This window comes from Pollicipes pollicipes, unplaced genomic scaffold, assembly GCF_011947565.3.
Source record: "Pollicipes pollicipes isolate AB1234 unplaced genomic scaffold, Ppol_2.1 Scaffold_2555;HRSCAF=2994_pilon_pilon_pilon, whole genome shotgun sequence".
NCBI lineage: Eukaryota > Metazoa > Arthropoda > Thecostraca > Pollicipedomorpha > Pollicipedidae > Pollicipes > Pollicipes pollicipes.
Window position 1 is genome coordinate 14659106 of NW_023596136.1, and position 17038 is coordinate 14676143.

At 53.9% G+C, this 17038-nt stretch overlaps 1 protein-coding gene across 1 annotated transcript in view; it reads right to left on the reverse strand.

The window, feature by feature from the left end:
• Positions 1-17038, reverse strand: part of LOC119098431 (apoptosis-stimulating of p53 protein 1) — a 192630-nt gene that overhangs the window by 136161 nt on the left and 39431 nt on the right. The window contains exon 2 of the mRNA XM_037221350.1: positions 7948-8288. The gene's annotated coding sequence lies outside the window, so the exon portion shown is untranslated. The remainder of the gene's footprint in view (positions 1-7947; positions 8289-17038) is intronic.

Here is a 17038-nt window from a genome sequence, read left to right on the forward strand (position 1 = left end):
ATCCATTACGCGTATCTCGACGTGTTGGTAAACACGTCGTACCGATCAAGATGTTGCGTGCATGCTGCACGCAGGAGTGCAGAGCGCGTACGAGATGCCGCGGCGATAGCCCGTCGGGGTACGGCGGGTGTGGGGCGTCGGCGACGCGCCGGGCCACACAGCGCAGAACCCGAGCTCGAACGCCGCGCGCGGGGGAGGCATCCCTGCTGCTATGGCGGCCACCGGCGTCGGAGGCTGCGACTCTCATCGTCATGGCAGTGGCATGCGTCGAAAGCTCTTCTGCCGGGGGGTGCAGCTGGGCGTGGGGTCACCACCAGCCTCGCCCTCGGCCCAGCGACGAGACAGCGACGGTCAGCCCGCAGAAGAGCCGCCAGCCCTCGGCCATCAATCCCGCTGCACAGAGAATCGGCCCAGCCGCCCACAAAAACTCGCCGGCGCTGCGTGGGCAGCGATGACGGACCACAACGTCGCCGGGCAACAAAGGCCCGACGAAATTCGACGCTCGGCGCGCGTGCCTGCAGGCTCCGATCCGCTCGAAGCTGCGCGAGCAACTGCTGCCCCCCCGAGGCAGGCGGAACTGAGGCGGTCGCGGCGGTGTGATACCCAACGGGTTTGGCGACCGAGATGTACGTGACTTGGTCGACTGGAAAGGCTGTCACTGACGTGGTGCAGTTGTCTGATCGCTTCGCTTTTAATATCAACTCTATCTTGCTCAGTCCACTAAGCTGCCGTGCGAACACCCCGATATGCTGCGACTGTCGAAATAAGAAGCTTTCCTTTAAAAGGCTATGAGCCATAATTTAACACGCACCCAAGTGGTCGGCTGGGTACCTTTCGCTCGGGTGGGGCGAGAGGGGGGGGGGGGTCAATTTGACCCGCCTGAGATCTCAGGAACTAAGAGAGCTAGACACTAAATTTACAGGGTGTATTGACCTGTACGTGAACTCACTTAGGTCAAAGTATAAGGTTCCTAGGTCATGACCCTTGGGTCAGATAAGATCAAATAAGGTCAAATTCCAGGTTGGTCTCCAAGGTGCCCCAGTACTTAAATAAATGTTTTAAGCAAAAGGCCTCACGCTCATTTAGTGTCAGTGACCTTGTTTGACCTGTTGAAGGTTCCCAGATTAATGCAAGATTGCATTGAGTTTTGCATTTGAATAACTGGCAAATATTACGAGGTAGTATATTTATAAAAACAAAATATTGACCTGCGTCATTTTTGCTCAATGACTTATTCTGACCCCTAAGAAGTTCACGGAAGATGCATGGTGCGGTTCCTGCTATCAATAAATTCGAAACGAGCACCAGAAACAAAATGCTGATCCCTACAGCAAGTCCTAGAGTAATAAAACAGGTTGGTTCTGACCTCGGTCTGACCTTTATATCTGACGTTAGGTCAACGTAATTTGCTCATTCAATTTTTGTTTTGCCTAAGAAAGCATCTCAGAGATGTATGGCGTCGTCTAACACTCCGTTGTTGCATCAGATTGAACTATTCTCTAGAAATTGTCTTCGCTGAAATCACGGCCTGACTTTGACCTGCCATAGGTCCGCGACCTTACAAGGTTTATCTAATTTTTTGTATGCCAAGCGATCCGCTATTCAATTGTCTACAGCTATGCAAAATCTGGCGCAGCTACACCGTGCCGTTCGGAAACCATTCCGGAAAAACCTTCGGGAGTGGGTCAGTTTGAACCCCCACGGACGGACCAAAACACGATCGAACTTTATCCTGGCCAGATATTGTAGAGAACACTAAGAAGCCGTTACCTGTACCATGAAATACAAACTCCTAGTGAATAAAGGTGATAGGCACCTTATGAATCCCAACAGTATGCCGCACGTCTGTACATTAAACTCTAAAGCAATTTTTTTCGGCAGCTTTCAAATGCCGCTGTCCGACGTGTGCAGGGGTGCGCAAGTTCCTGGTCTCGACACGGGACGCCCAGGAGGCTCGTCCATACACAGCCAATAAGCGTCGTATCACATCAGCTGGCGGCGGCCGCTGTAGCCCATGGCACCCGGCGTGACAGGTAATTTACTGCTCGGATGCGATCTGAATGGGCGGACCGGACGCACTGGGCCGGCCATTTCACGCCTGGCGCACCCGACGCGAGGAGTAGCACCGCCTCTGTCCGATCCGGCGGGCTCCCGGTAAGGCGCGCACCGAGAAGTGGCCCCGGCTCGGGCCCGGCGGCCGCCGATCGCCAGCACAGAAACCGCAGCCCGCCCACCGGCCCTCGGATCGACACACTTGTCTTCCGAGAGTTTTCAGGGCTGGACGACGGGACGGGGAGGGGAGCGTCGAGGGCAGCCTAACCGACCACGCGCTGAAGACCAGGGGAGTCAGCTGGGATAGACCAGCATAGCGTACGCTTAGCAAGGCCCGTAATGCAATGACTTCAGATTCCGCGCGAAGCACGGACAGGCAATACGGCGTGACTAACTCAGCGGCTGGAGCCCCGGCGGAGTTCTGGCCTCGCTGGCTGTCATCACACAAGCGCGACCCCTCGCGCCACAACACGGGGATCGGTAGCCGCCCTTATGACTCATACCACGGATGACTCGAAGCCACGCGTACTCCGCACTGAGGGGCCGCCATCCGCACTCCACAGCCTTCCCAGCAAATGGGTGCTCTCTCTTGGAAACGCGCGCGCACAATGGTGCGCTGAGCCGTGTCACATTCCGTCGGGATTAACGAGCGCGTGGGGCCACCGGCAGCGCCGGAAACGGCCGGCGTCGACGAAGGCTGCACCGGCAGGCGCCGTATGACTCACCTCGGCCGCCACAGGTGGCGTTCGTCTCCTCGTAGGGGCTTCGGAGTCGTCTGACTCAACTCGGGCACTGTAAAGCGCTGTCTGATTCACCCAGGCGCCCCCCGACGTTTCGGGCACCTCAGCCGCGTGATGGGACACGGTACCAGGGACAAGAGCGGAGTCCACTGACCGGCCGGGTCCCAGCGAGTGGGCCAGGGACAAGAGCGGAGTCCACTGACCGGCTGGGTTCCAGTGATGTGCGGCGACGGCGGCGGGCCACACTCAGATGTCGCGCAGACAGACCTGCCCGGGCCATCCAAACCGCCGCAGCAGTGCTCTGATAGCCTATCACAGCGGGCGGCGGAGGCACCGGCCGTCAGAACACAGGCCGTGGGTTGGAGGTTACAGCGGAGCGGCCAGCCGGCGGGGGCTCTTAGGTAATTGGTGTGATGGTTGCAGCGGTGCCGGCGGACCGGGCCGAGCAAGACCGCAGGGGCGCCGCTGGGTGCGTGGGGACGGGGGAGGGGCGGGCATCCCCGTGATTGCCGGGTGACGAGCGTGATTTAGTGACCGTCGGATGCAGCGAGCTGGAAGAAAGAGGCGGGTCAGAAGAGGCTGAAGTGGCTTGGAGGTTGAGAGGGTGGGGAACAGGCGAACGGAGAAAGAGAGATATATGAAAAATATGGGTAGACGGATAGGATAGGTATAGGATAGGATAGGTAAATATGGATAGGTAGAAAGAGAGAGAGAGAGAGAGAGAGAGAGAGAGAGAGAGAGAGAGAGAGAGAGAGAGAGAGAGAGAGACAGACAGAGAGAGACGACAGAGACAGACGAGGACAGACGAGAGAGAGACAGACGACAGAGACAGACAGACAGACAGACAGACAGACGACAGACAGACAGGACAGACAGACAGACAGACAGACAGACAGACAGACAGACAGACAGACAGACAGACAGACAGACAGACAGACAGACAGACAGACAGGACAGACAGACAGACAGACAGACAGACAGACAGACAGACAGACAGACAGACAGACAGACAGACAGACAGACAGACAGACAGACAGACAGACAGACAGACAGACAGACAGACAGACAGACAGACAGACAGACAGACAGACAGACAGACAGAAGACAGACAGACAGACAGACAGACAGACAGACAGACAGACAGACAGACAGACAGACAGACAGACAGACAGGACAGACGACAGACAGACAGACAGACAGACAGACAGACAGACAGACAGACAGACAGGACAGACAGACAGACAGACAGACAGACAGACAGACAGACGACAGACAGACAGACAGACAGACAGACAGACAGACAGACAGACAGACAGACAGACAGACAGACAGACAGACAGACAGACAGACAGACAGACAGACAGACAGACAGACAGACAGACAGACAGACAGACAGACAGACAGACAGACAGACAGACAGACAGACAGACAGACAGACAGACAGACAGACAGACAGACAGACAGACAGACAGACAGACAGACAGACAGACAGACAGACAGACAGACAGACAGACAGACAGACAGACAGACAGACGACAGACAGACAGACAGACAGACAGACAGACAGACAGACAGACAGACAGACAGACAGACAGGCAGACAGAAACAAGGGAAATATAGGAATGAGAACAAATTCGGGAAAGAGGTAGCAAGAAAGAGAGCGTCAATGTTACAACATATACTGAATCATCTCTTTCATCATGAGGTACTGTAAGATTTTAATCCAATATTTCTGCTAGCTTCGGCCAACATAGCAGCTCCAAAACCATTCACATTCTACGATGCATGAGACGTTGCAAACGCTTTGAAACTAAAAAAAACCAATTTTATAACCGCTTGCCATACATTTTTCAAACTTATTGCCTGTTTTGGATAACGCACATCACCAGATGGCATCTGTGATCGTGTGAAGCATTTACAACTAGCTATGATTCCGGGGCCATTTTCAGGCCTTTTAAGTCTAAACCACTAGTTTCAGGCTTTACACAGTTACGGCGCGCACACCACGAGAATCCATCAGCTCATGCTGAACCATTTCGATTTGCATATCTGAACAACTTCGGACGACTTGGCAGGTTAAGACCGCATGCAGCCACGCTTGAATGACGCCTAGGTCGCTAAGAAGCCCGATGCCGATTGCCTTGAACTAACCAGACTTGTCGTCTTAAATGGTCTTCGCCCGAAATAGCCGAACACCGCGCTGCGACGAACGGTAACCGATGAGGCGGGTAGCCTCAGGATGATGGGATCACATGTGAGGACAGGGACACGGCAGGCATAGCAAAAAGTAGGTAATATGAAACAATTACGACAACGTGAGGGTTTCAAACTACGTGTCACGTGGGACGTTAACGCGAAGGCATTAAATAACTCCACAAACAAATACTTGGCAACAGAGCTCCTCCCGCTAAGTATGAGAAAAACTGGCCCAAGATCACCATCCGACAGGAAGCTGAACACATTACGGAGCACGAAAACCGAGTAAAATTCGCTACAATATATCAATAAATTAACTTCGACCATGACACGAACCAAATGGATGAACTTAAGTGCAGCATGGTCCATCTGCAACAGCTATCAATCAAGCAACTACTGAAATGGACGAGAAGTTATGCGTACACGTATCAGGCATGTACCTCCTATTGCATAACTTTCTAATGCAGATACCAAGACGTGCGACTTCTTTCGTCGTGGACCTCATAAGAGTTGACACCGCTGCCATCTTACGCGGTACATTGTACAGCACAGCCAAGTGAGTTGTTTTAGGAGCTCACCAGGGCCACTTAATAAACGACCTGAAGTTATGCATGTCTGTTCCCTTTGCTGCTATACAAATCATAATCAGATCCTGATTGTTAAGACTGGTAATGCCCCCCGCCTATTTCATTCCGTTCTCAGGAGCCTAAGCTCATGTGAATGCTTTGCATTTCACATTATTTTTTGGAAATATAGACACTGCTTAGCACACATGACCACTGACACGGAAATGTACAACATTTTGACCAGTGCGCCCTGTTCCACAGACATGACGCTCTAAAGGCCTTACGGTCCCCGCTCGGGACCTGCACGGGTTCTGCCCAGCACAAGATCCTGCGCTAGACTTCATCTAGCTCTGTTTGTGCTCCCTGGACCTGATTCTGCTCCAGACGCAGCCCTCCTATGTCCCGCTCTGGACACGACACTGTCATGGGCATGGTCCTGTCTTAAGCCCCGCGCTCTGGTGGACTGCGCGCCGCCCTGGATCCGGTCCCGCCTTGGACCCGGCCCCGGTCGGGGTTCGATGCTGTTCTGGGCCTAGGCATGTTCCGCATGCGCTCATACTCTCTTAAGCTGGTCTTCCTGTGGACAAAATCCCGCTCTGGACCCAAGCCTGCTCTGGACTTGGTCGTGCTTCGGATCTAGCCCTGCTCCGGACCCAGCACTGCTCTGGGACTCGGTCCTGCCCTGGGCCTGGTCCAGCTTTGGGACTCTGTCCTGCCCTGAAATCCGGCCCGCTCCGCCTGGGAAACTGGCCTGTGCCGCATCCATTCCAACCGGAGGCGGACGGCAGCGTGTGCCTTGCTGCCTAATGGACTGGGACGGAAGGCGGACGGCAGCGTGTGCCATGTTGCCTAATGGACGGGACGGAAGGCGGACGGCAGCGTGTGCCATGTTGCCTAATGGACGGGACGGAAGGCGGACGGCAGCGTGTGCCATGCTGCCTAATGGACGGGACGGAAGGCGGACGGCGGCGTGTGCCATGCTGCCTAATGGACGGGACGGAAGGCGGACGGCCGCGTGTGCCTTGCTGCCTAATGAACGGGACGGAAGGCGGACGGCAGCGTGTGCCTTGCTGCTTAATGGACGGGACGGAAGGCGGACGGCAGCGTGTGCCTTGCTGCCTAATGGACGGGACGGAGGCGGACGGCAGCGTGTGCCTTGCTGCTTAATGGACGGGGCGGGAGGCGGACGGCAGCGTGTGCCTTGCTGCTTAATGGACGGGACGCGGGGTCGATTCAAGCCGCAACACAAACGTCCCGCACACAAACAGGCTGGTTTTAGGGTCACGGTCCAGTCCGCGTGGCATAACGACTGACAATGCAGCCTGTCCTGTGTCGGAACGAAATCGATTTGGCCGAAAACAGTGCCTAAAGCAAGTAACAAGTATATTGGCACGGATGCCCTATGGTGTTAGTATCGACACTTCTTACAGCGGGTGGTAATGACAGAGGCCGTAGAGGAGCACACAAGTCTCATATTAATTAAAAAGATATCGCGCAAAGTGGTCCAAAATCGAAATTGTGATGCATTCCCAATCCAGGGTTTGTTCGCGTGCAGGACAAGCACCACACAGCTGTAAACATTGCAACTAATCGGTGTGATATGGCACCCTTGATTGAATATGCAATTAGCAGTCGTGCTCTCAAACGTTTAAAGCGATGCTTGAATGGGGAATTCTGCCCAGCAATACTCTCGCATTTCCCTGAATAAATTCCGATATTCAGTGGGGTCGACTGCCTGTTGTTCAATTCGTGAACAGTCATGAGGAATGGAAGGCCATTTGCTTACGCGAACAGTGATGATCCTCAACAGATTTCGTGCCTCATTTGATCCCTAATGCGAATGCAACTATTCAAAAGGCCCCTGCGATCGGAGAATCGCCTACGAAGCCGAGGAGTACATCACTTCGGACCATCTACCAGCGACATCACTTTGGTGCCTCGTTAAGTAATAGTACATATTCCCCAAAATGCGTTATTAGCCAGCACCAGTGATGTTCTAATACACACAGACACATGGTGACATTAACAGCCATGGTCAGCCATTGCATGCCCGCCGTCATGCAGGGACCTCTTTCATCTGCCGAAAATAACCGAAAATGACACTTGTTTTCAGTCTGAGATTCACCGTTTTGCCGAGAATCGTTTCAATTAGGTTTATATGGCATCGGAGCATTTTTGTAACGCGAACAATGTAAGGGTTAAACTATTAAGGTTAAGCAAAGAATGTTGCGGACATAGTCCATTGTCACAGGGGTCGCAGTGCCCATTGTGATACTGCTTGCATGCCTTTCTTTTTTTCTACAAAATGGCATGCAAACCATTGCTAAAGCCACGGCCACAGCCCAATGTTTACGGAACGCCGCAGTGTTCAACAAGATAACGCCAAAGCTTACCTTTCAGCGGAGTCCGTTCAGAAAATCACCAGAGAACAGCAGTTGGTGGTGTCACACCAGCCTGAAGACCGCTTCAAGGCACCACACATCGCATCACTCTCGGCTGAGTTCCGCTACGTCAGCCGGCCACACGGCGGGCCACGTAGACCGTCACGGACCCCGGCGCGGCACGCCGCCGCCGCCCTCGTCAGCAGGCGTTCCGGCTGAAGCCGCTCCGCTGGCAGCTGCACTCCCCAGGGGATCTAACAGCCGACAGCTGACCGGCGGCCGTCGAGTGCAGGCGCGGCCAAGAGGTCAACACTGCGTCCGACCCGCTTCGTCGACTGGCGCTGGATCAGGTCCTGGAAAAGAGAGAGCAAACTAACGTAAGCGGAATTCGGCTAACGATGCCGTACTGCCGCGCAGTCAGCGACGAGTTGAAGGATCAGAGCTTGAACGGCGCAAAGCTACCGCGAAGCTCGAAGCTTCGGTGGTGTGATCGCTGCAAGGCTTCAAGTTAGACAGGTGCTTATAGCGAACACAAACAATGCCTAATGCATTTGCAGTAGACATCCGCAATTAGGTATTTTAGCACAAAGTCATTAAGACAGCCATCTATCGTTTCGCATAATTGTTATCGCATAATCGTTATCGGATTATACATGGCAAAGCAAAATAACTCCCACCTTCAAGCGGAAGATCCCACTTTGGATGCCTATTAGACCAGCTCTGAAAAGTAGGAAATAAAACTAGCTCGAACTGCTGAGCTAATGCGGCCGCGCTGCGATGTCAGCCGCTGCGCTAATGCTGAGCCACGGCTGCTGTCAACCGCCGAAATAATGCGGCCATACTGCGATGTCAACGTGTGGCGTTACCCGCTCCCGCTGAGCTAATGCTGAGCTATGCTGCGGTGTCAACGCGTGGCGTTACCCGCTCCTGCTGAGCTAATGTTGAGCCACGGCTGATGTCAGCCGCTGACCTAATGCGGCCACGCTGCGATGTCAACCGCTGAGCTAGTGCTGACTCACGGCTGATGCCAACCGCTGAGCTAATGCTGAGCCACGCTGCGATGTCAACGCGCGGCGTTAGCCGCTCCTGCGATCCAGGGGCGGTTCTCCGCGGGCGTGGCCGCGTCACGACAGTGATTTATTTAAACCGACACCCACTCAGCACCCGCGATATGCAACTGTCGCCTCACAGGCGAGTGAACGGATGCGCAGAGAATGCGTCATTGTATATGCGTTCCCTTTTGAAGATATTGAAACAATGCACACCTCGCCCAGTCTAGTGCTGGGCTTCATGTCACAGTGACAGCTCAATATATAGCGCCGATGCACGATCTGCACACGTCCCCACTGTCTCACGGTAACGCTCGCAAACTGGTTAGGACGCGCCCCACCAGCTGGCAAACAGCTGGCAGGGACACTCGAGAGCTGGCAGGGTTCGTATCGGGACGATCGCACTCAGTGGTGTGCTCGTGTGCTGTCCCTGATGCCCATCGTGTCCGCCCACTGTGTTCAACGTGCCTCTGCGTGCTCAGCCGCCCCACCCTCTCTGCTCTTACACCCCTGTTGTCGCCTGCCGTGTTACCGTGCGTTCCTATTACATAATAATCAATAAAATGACAACAAAACTTAAGTTCGGTAGGGGTCGATCGCAGGAAAATTTTTACAATCGGCTGATCTCGGCAGTTCGGGACAAAAAAAAAAAATGCACAGCTCGCTCAAGATTCTCGAAGGGACCCTCAGCATGAAGACTCAACCCATTCTAGCAGTAGGCAAAGCACCGTCAAACAAGCGGGGCGTGTCCCTTGTTTAGAAGTTTATCCGAGACGTCGTATTCAAACACCGCCAGCCTGTCAAGTCTTAAGACAGAATTAGCCAGCCTGTCAAGTCTTAAGACAGAATTAAGCTCATCATCTTCTACCGGAACCCCAAAGTGACCAACCTAGTCATAAAGAATAACTCATCCCAAGACTCGTCTGTGCTTAAAGCGGCAAATGTAGTGTATCAGTTTCGCTGCAATACTGGTGCCTGTGCACCATCCTCATGAAGCTTAAATATTGAAAGCTCGGGGCCTGTCCTACTAAAGCCCAGATGAGATGTTGCACATCAATTACACTGTCATTTACAGTAGCTTTTGCATATATATATATATATATATATATATATATATATATATATATATACATGCATATACTTTGTGGCTTCAGGGCGCGTCCATTGTTTGGCACGTTATTTGCGCCCGTCTCTGTTATTTGTTATGAGATGCCTGGCGGTCGAAGTATGACACCAAAAAGCTAGGAGTCACTACGATAAAATCTCAACAAGGTCACCTGGCATGCCAAAGTGGCATTGCATAGGCGCAGGACCAGCGCTTAGGTATTTCGCCACCCTGGCTGGGTGGAGTCGTGTACAAATAAGAACCCAATGTATTTCAAAAAGATATAATGCAGGAGGCATCACAAGGCCCGCGCCCCCCCCCCCCCCCGTGACGCCGAAGGGCCGTGCCCTACCGGTGCCCTACCGCCCACGCGTCCTCTGCGCCCGGTCGTCGGCGTCGTCGGCCGTGGAGCACCATGGCCGGCCATTGTCGCCCAGTCACGCTGTCTGTCGTGCAGAGCGCCTCTCATTAACCGCCAACACGCAGCCCATGCATGGAGACCAGCCCGTTAGACCGGCGGCACTCGACACCACGTGACCTGGCGGCGCCCCTGATCGCGACGACACGTGACGGCCAGACCTTGAGCGCGGCCGGCTGAGGCCGCACCGTCGTACGCGGCAAGAGCCGCCGTAATGGGACAAACAGACCATGTCAATACGGCAGCCTGTTTAGATATGCAGCGTGGCTGAGATGGCGGCCCGCGGAGAGGCTCCGCGACGGAGATGGATGCGCCCGCATCAGCCGACGAAAGGGTCAGTTTGAGCGCGCCGACCGTGAGCGCTCGCCGCTCGCAGCCCAGAGCTCCGAGGCAAGAGTGGCGGCGGTGGACCAGCCAGCCCTAGTCGTAGCCAGGCAGCGTCACGAGATTTGGCTCCCTGTGCAGGGCTCTTCGTCTGGCCCTGAACCAAGATTTAGGGCGTAACTCCCTCATCGCTGAGCGGTGTCTTACCGCCGAGCACGGCCGTAAGCCCCGGCTGGCTTTTCCATTTCGCTCTACACGTTGAGACGCCATTTCTGGCGGTGTTCGGCGGCGCCCGGGAATCTCGGGCACTCGTGATCCGCCCACATCCCGACGTCACCCGAGGATCACGCACGCCACACCGACCCTGCAGCCTCGCGGCTCGGTCGGCGCCGGTGGGCGCGTCACTCAGTCACGTGACCTCTGACCGGCTCGGCGGTGCGTCATCAGCACCGTGGGAGACCCGTGACGCCGTGTGGCCGTGACGCCGGCCGCGGGCCCACGTCACGGCCGCTCCCGCCGTCACGCCGCGGCCTTGGTGACGTGACGACGGTCGGCCGTGACCGCGCGCAGGACGAGGTCGGACACCGCCCCCGGCGGTGAGGCCCCGTCAGCGCCGTAAGTGGCGTGGGACGCCCCGCAGCGCGCGGAACGGCGGATGCCTCGCTGAGGCCCCCTCGCTGAGGCCCCCTCGCGGAGGCCCCCTCGTCATGGCAGAGACGGGTGAGGGGCCGGCTCACGACGAGCTGTCATCAGAGCACTGCTTCGTTCCGGTTTGGTGAACCGAATCTTCATCGCTGTCTTTGTCCGCCGCGATCGAACGTTTAATTCGTTAGCGACTCGGGATATGGTTTTCAACTTGCCATATTTTCTCAACCGTTTCGGCCAAATCGGGCTATGCAAAAAGCGATAAAAGCGATTCTTTTCCAACCTGCATTTCGTACAGCTTCAATTCTTGCCCAGGTTTCCATGATGCAATATTCTAGTCATCGTGTGTGTGTGTTCCCAAGCGTGGCCAACGTGATTTCGTTTGCTAGGGGCGCCAATGTCCGCAGCGGCACAGTTATTTGAGCGCCAGGAGACGCCTGGCACGAGTGCTGCGAAGCAATACGTCAACGCAGAAGAGCGATCGGGTACAACGACAGCGCCGACAGATCCGTCACCAACATGGTGGAAAAGTGGCAAAAACTGATGCAAGACAGCAAAAACCGGCTAGAACAATGGGATGGTGACTTTGGTACCAACCTCAGGAAATCAGGGAGGTGAAAGAAGGCGTGAGGGGTGTGACCAACGGTAGGCTTTCGTTCTTCTACGAGATGACAAGAGCCAGCACGCATCCGAGATAAGCAGAACATATATTTAACACGTGCACGTTAACACAAAGCAGTTGCTGTTCCGCCTGTCCATGAACTAGGTAGTATTGTATTCTAATTTAGGGCAAAACATTCCGCAGTGCTCCGTGGTGTGGTGTTTCGCGCCAGACTCCGAGTAAATGGAAGGTGTCAACACATAAATAAGTCCAATCGAGCACCTCTGACTATTTACCTGGGTTCAGTGAAGCACCTCTTACCATTTACCTGGATCCAATGGAGCACCTCTGACTGCTTTCCTGGGTCCAATGGAGCACCTCTGACTATTCATCTCCTGGTGTCTCTTTCCAGAATGACCACTAAATCGCAAAGCTCTTGCTCATGAGCAGTGTTTGCTTTGGAATGTGGCAATAAAGACCGCTTTTGGTGCAATCTCGGTTCAAATCAAGGGAAGGGTAACAAACGATGCCTCATCCAAGCTGGCACCCGCGTGATTAAGACCTTTGCCTCAATGGGCCCTTCAATCATCACCGTTCTCTTTTGTTCGGGTATTTAGAAGGTGGATTGGACCGTGCACTCTTTTCTTTCACCATGGCCTTCCATGTGCCCTCCACCGTTGCCGCTACCCACCTGCCGCAGTAAAAACACTGACGGGGCATTCAGCCAAAGGCCTTCAGCACTGCGGAGCAGCCTAGAGATTCGTATCGTTCACGGCTGGCGGCATTGACCGCGCCCACCGTCGAACCACACAACTCGCTCACGAATGTGAAGCGTTTCGCTGCCACGCTGCTAGCTGATCCTGATGACCACCAGTTACGCAAGCCAGCGCCCGGCGAATGTGCTTACCGATGACGACATAATCCACGCGGTCTGTCAACGCTCGATACATTCCCATTTTGTATCCGTTCCCACCAAGGTCAGAGGGGTCACGCGCCTCTGCGGCGCCCGGTGGGACTGCGGCGGCCCGGCGAGAAAGCTGCCCGGTGGGACTGCGGCGGCCCGGCGAGAAAGCTGACCCGCCCATCCATCTCACTTGGAGTCGATTCGGCTGACGAGGAAGATGGACGCGGACGCAGTGGGCGCCGGGCCGCGGCCGACAGCGATCGGTGCAGAGATTGTCGGATCGCGTGTCGATGGCTGGTGCTCCTTACTTGTGCTGCATCAGGCCGGGGCAATTCGGCAACTTCGACGGCGCAGCGGAGGCAACCAGCGACCGCCCGCGCAGTTAAACACGTGACTCACTGAGACACACGTGGCGCTGTGTTTTCATCTGGAGCTTATTAAGTCGGGATAGCAACCGACTTACTACCAGAGCAGACTTAACTTTCAAAGCGCATTCATACCGAGAAGAGATGGCAGCGACGACAACACGCCAAGACGTGCCCATCAAATTAAGATGGTGAAGATATAGTTGAAGGCGGTGGCATGCCCAACTTTCCTTCCTGCTGCCAAGACAGGGCAGCGTTAGTCGCCATAAACCGCTCGCCGCTGCAGTATATTCCAAACCGCCAACACCTCAGAGTTATAATTTGTATCCGCACCGACGCCGCCCTTTCCAAACGTCCATTTACATATCCATTGTCATGCATCCCACATACCCTACTGATCTATGGCACTATGGCATACGCAAACATGTATCGATTTGGGATGAAAGGCAAAACGTTATTTTATTATCGTGTTCCCCTTAATCAGCATCAAATGCTTTTTCGTCCTGTTTTCAAGCCTTCCTGTCTTTCATAAATTTATAAAAGTTGGGTTGTATATTTTGAGCTTCACCATGGTCACAAAATGGAAATGCAGAGGACCTCACAATGTTAATGTTTCATTGCTTAAGATAAAAACGCTCAAATCTAAAAAAAAACTTTTTTTAAACACCAGGGTCCAACTTGCCTTGCCATGTGCGTAACCGGCAGATGTCAAAACGGGCGTCCAGGGAGAAGACGCGAAAGGTCAGGACTTTCATTTTCAAAGTCTCGCTTGCTAGTGCTTGTTCGGAAGACCTATATCGGAGGGGGGAGACGAACACTTGTTCAATTTCCGGCAAAATTAGAAGAATAGATAGTCCTGATCATTCTTAAACACACCAAATTATTGACATATAACAATTCATGACAGGCCACAAGTTATCACTTAACATTTATCATGCCCAAATTGGCACATTCATCATTTTTGTCGCAGCAAACCACCTGTCACCTGACACATCGTGTACGCGTAATATACATACAAATCATCAAATCTATCTAAAAGGCTTACCGCTTCGTGACATGCGCCCACGTGTCAGGCAGATATTCGTATATTCATATCCTTCAGCCCCAAAATGCTTTTATCCGAAAGAACAACATAGGTAGCCATGCTGTACAAGAAGTGTCATTAATGTGACAACCATCAGTGGAAAATCACCAGTGAGATCTGATCAAGTTACGCAACAAACGCATGTCGCATAAGACCCCATAGTTATTCTCGATGTCGATATATAAGGTCCGGGAGGCATTCAGCGGGACAATACATATCAGCTTAGCGAGATACAGCTTTGAGCAGGAAACAACGTCGCAGACTTGGAGCACCAGGTGCACCATGTGGTTTTCCGTCTCGGGCTCCAGATACCTTCCCGAACCATCAGAGCGTTAGATCACTCCAAATCTCCCGACAACACTTTGGTATCGGCTGTTGATTAGACCTCTGCCTGTGATGTATAATGAAGCATCCGCTCGGTGGTGGCGGCCTTGAGAACTATGCCATTACGACGACAGGACCACCCCTGCGAATCCGCGATGAAAGCAGACACCGCGCGAGCCGGAGATTTTCCGCCCCGCTGGAAACTGCCCCCCTGACATAATCACCGCAATTTGTACGGCCGAGCCGTTAGGAGCAGCGCATAAGAACGGCGCACAAAAACCGGCATCCTCTTTACATGCCTTTGATAGGAGCCTCTGTGAGGAATTGGGCTTCCATTGGGCGGCCCGCGCCGGCAGCGGCCGCCCGCTCACCCCGACGGGCCCAGCCCTTTTTGTGAGCGGCGTCCGGGATAGGGCCCGGGCGAAAGAAGCGGTCGCCGATAGCGTCACGTGACGCTCGGGGCGCGGCCGGCTGTTGCGCGCGTCGCGGCCGACAGGCGAGTTGGGCGGGCGACGTGTCGGCTGGGGAAGCCGCGGGGTGAGATCGGACTCGCGAGCCCTTTTGCCGCACGGGTTAGGGAACGCGTCATCGCGGACAGCGGGGCGGGCTGAAGCTGGCAGCATCTGGGCATTTTGCGACTGGAGATGATGGACCGTATGACTAGGATAGCCTACTTTATCATGTGTCGAACACAACCAAATCATGCCCGATCAGATCCTTAGATTAGCCGGATAATATTTTCCTAACAAGAAAAGAGTTTATGTCCGTGTGCTAGTGCACACAAGTCATGTTTGCCACGTGATCACTGAAACGATCCTCGCTTGACACAGCCATGGAGCGCCTACAGCACGGCTGTATCTGACAGGTCACTGGCATGACCCACTCCCACGCTTGGCAACCAAAAAGATCATCCGCTTGCATGAAGCTGTTTGTGATTAGGATGAAGAGTAATCCTCTCATCGTACCACAACACCGTTAAAATTTCACCAGTTCATCAACCTAGTTGGTTACTGGTTCCCATATAAATCCTGTCCAAGACGCCAGACCTCAGCTGATTCGGGAGCCACGAAGCCTAATGCCCTGTTGTCAGCAGCACCGCCTCGGCCAGCAGTTTTTCGCCGGTCGGGGTCCGATGAGCTGTCCATCCCAGACGATTTCCATCGTGTCGCGTTTCCCTCACTTCATTTCCCCGCGGATTGGAGTCCGATTTCGACGTGCTGAGTCGACAAAAAGTGCTGACCAACTGCGGGCAATGGTCCGCGGCAGCCGCGGCTGCGTCGGCTGAGGCCGGACCCCTGGCCAGCCGGCCGGAATCCAACGACTCCCAACGACGAGACGCGCAAAGCAAAGTAGACACGATCAATAGTTCATCAGCCATCCTTGTAAACGCCTTTAGTAACAACAGACTGTTGAAGGCCTGATGCTGGACAGGTAGCTGCTCATTTGGCAGCTGAGAGCAGCGCTGCCAGATTCCCGCCAGTGCCGGAGGTCAGATGCAGGTCGGACCGGTTGTTGCTGACGTCATCTAGCATCAGCCGAGACGCTCCGGCATGCGAACGCCTGTCCCCTGAGATGTTTAGCATGCATGAACTCATACAAATCATGCACGACTGATCCGACCACCACGGCTGGAGCGTCGATCAGGACGCTCTTTCCGGGATCGGATGTACACTTGCCTTCGATTTTCTATTTGAGTGCGTCTGCGCAGTGCATATTTGTCACGTTGTGGGTTGACAAAAAGGGCTGCTAAAGTGAATTTCCAATTCGTTGTGAGATGATCATGCCGTAACGTTTCGAGCGTGGTCTGAAAGTCTTCTCGGGTAAGCAGGCTAAAAGCTAAAGTAGCCCCGGACGGATCCAAGACTAGCGATGCCAGTCAGGAAGAGGATAATGTCGAGCAAAATTATAGGAAAATCTAACCACCAAACTAGCTTAAATAACACAGCCTTCACTAAAATTATAACGTTATCCCATGCTACTGCAAAATAAATCAAAACATTCAAAGGTAACTGTGAAAACATCGTGCTTGTACAAACACGTCATGCTTGTAGTCGCGGCTCACTATGTGGTATGCGTTTGCAGGCAGTGCATGAATTATGCATGCAAATAGCTCTGGCAATTTATGGTGGCATACCGGCGAAGCCTGACACCCGTGCTCACACCTGTCCTACAATGACAACAACTGCATGCCTGGAACACCCGCGAAGCTGGATTACCATGATGAGGATTAGCATGCGCATTTCCCGAGGCCCACCCTCAGTGCTGTGCGATACGCCAGTTCATT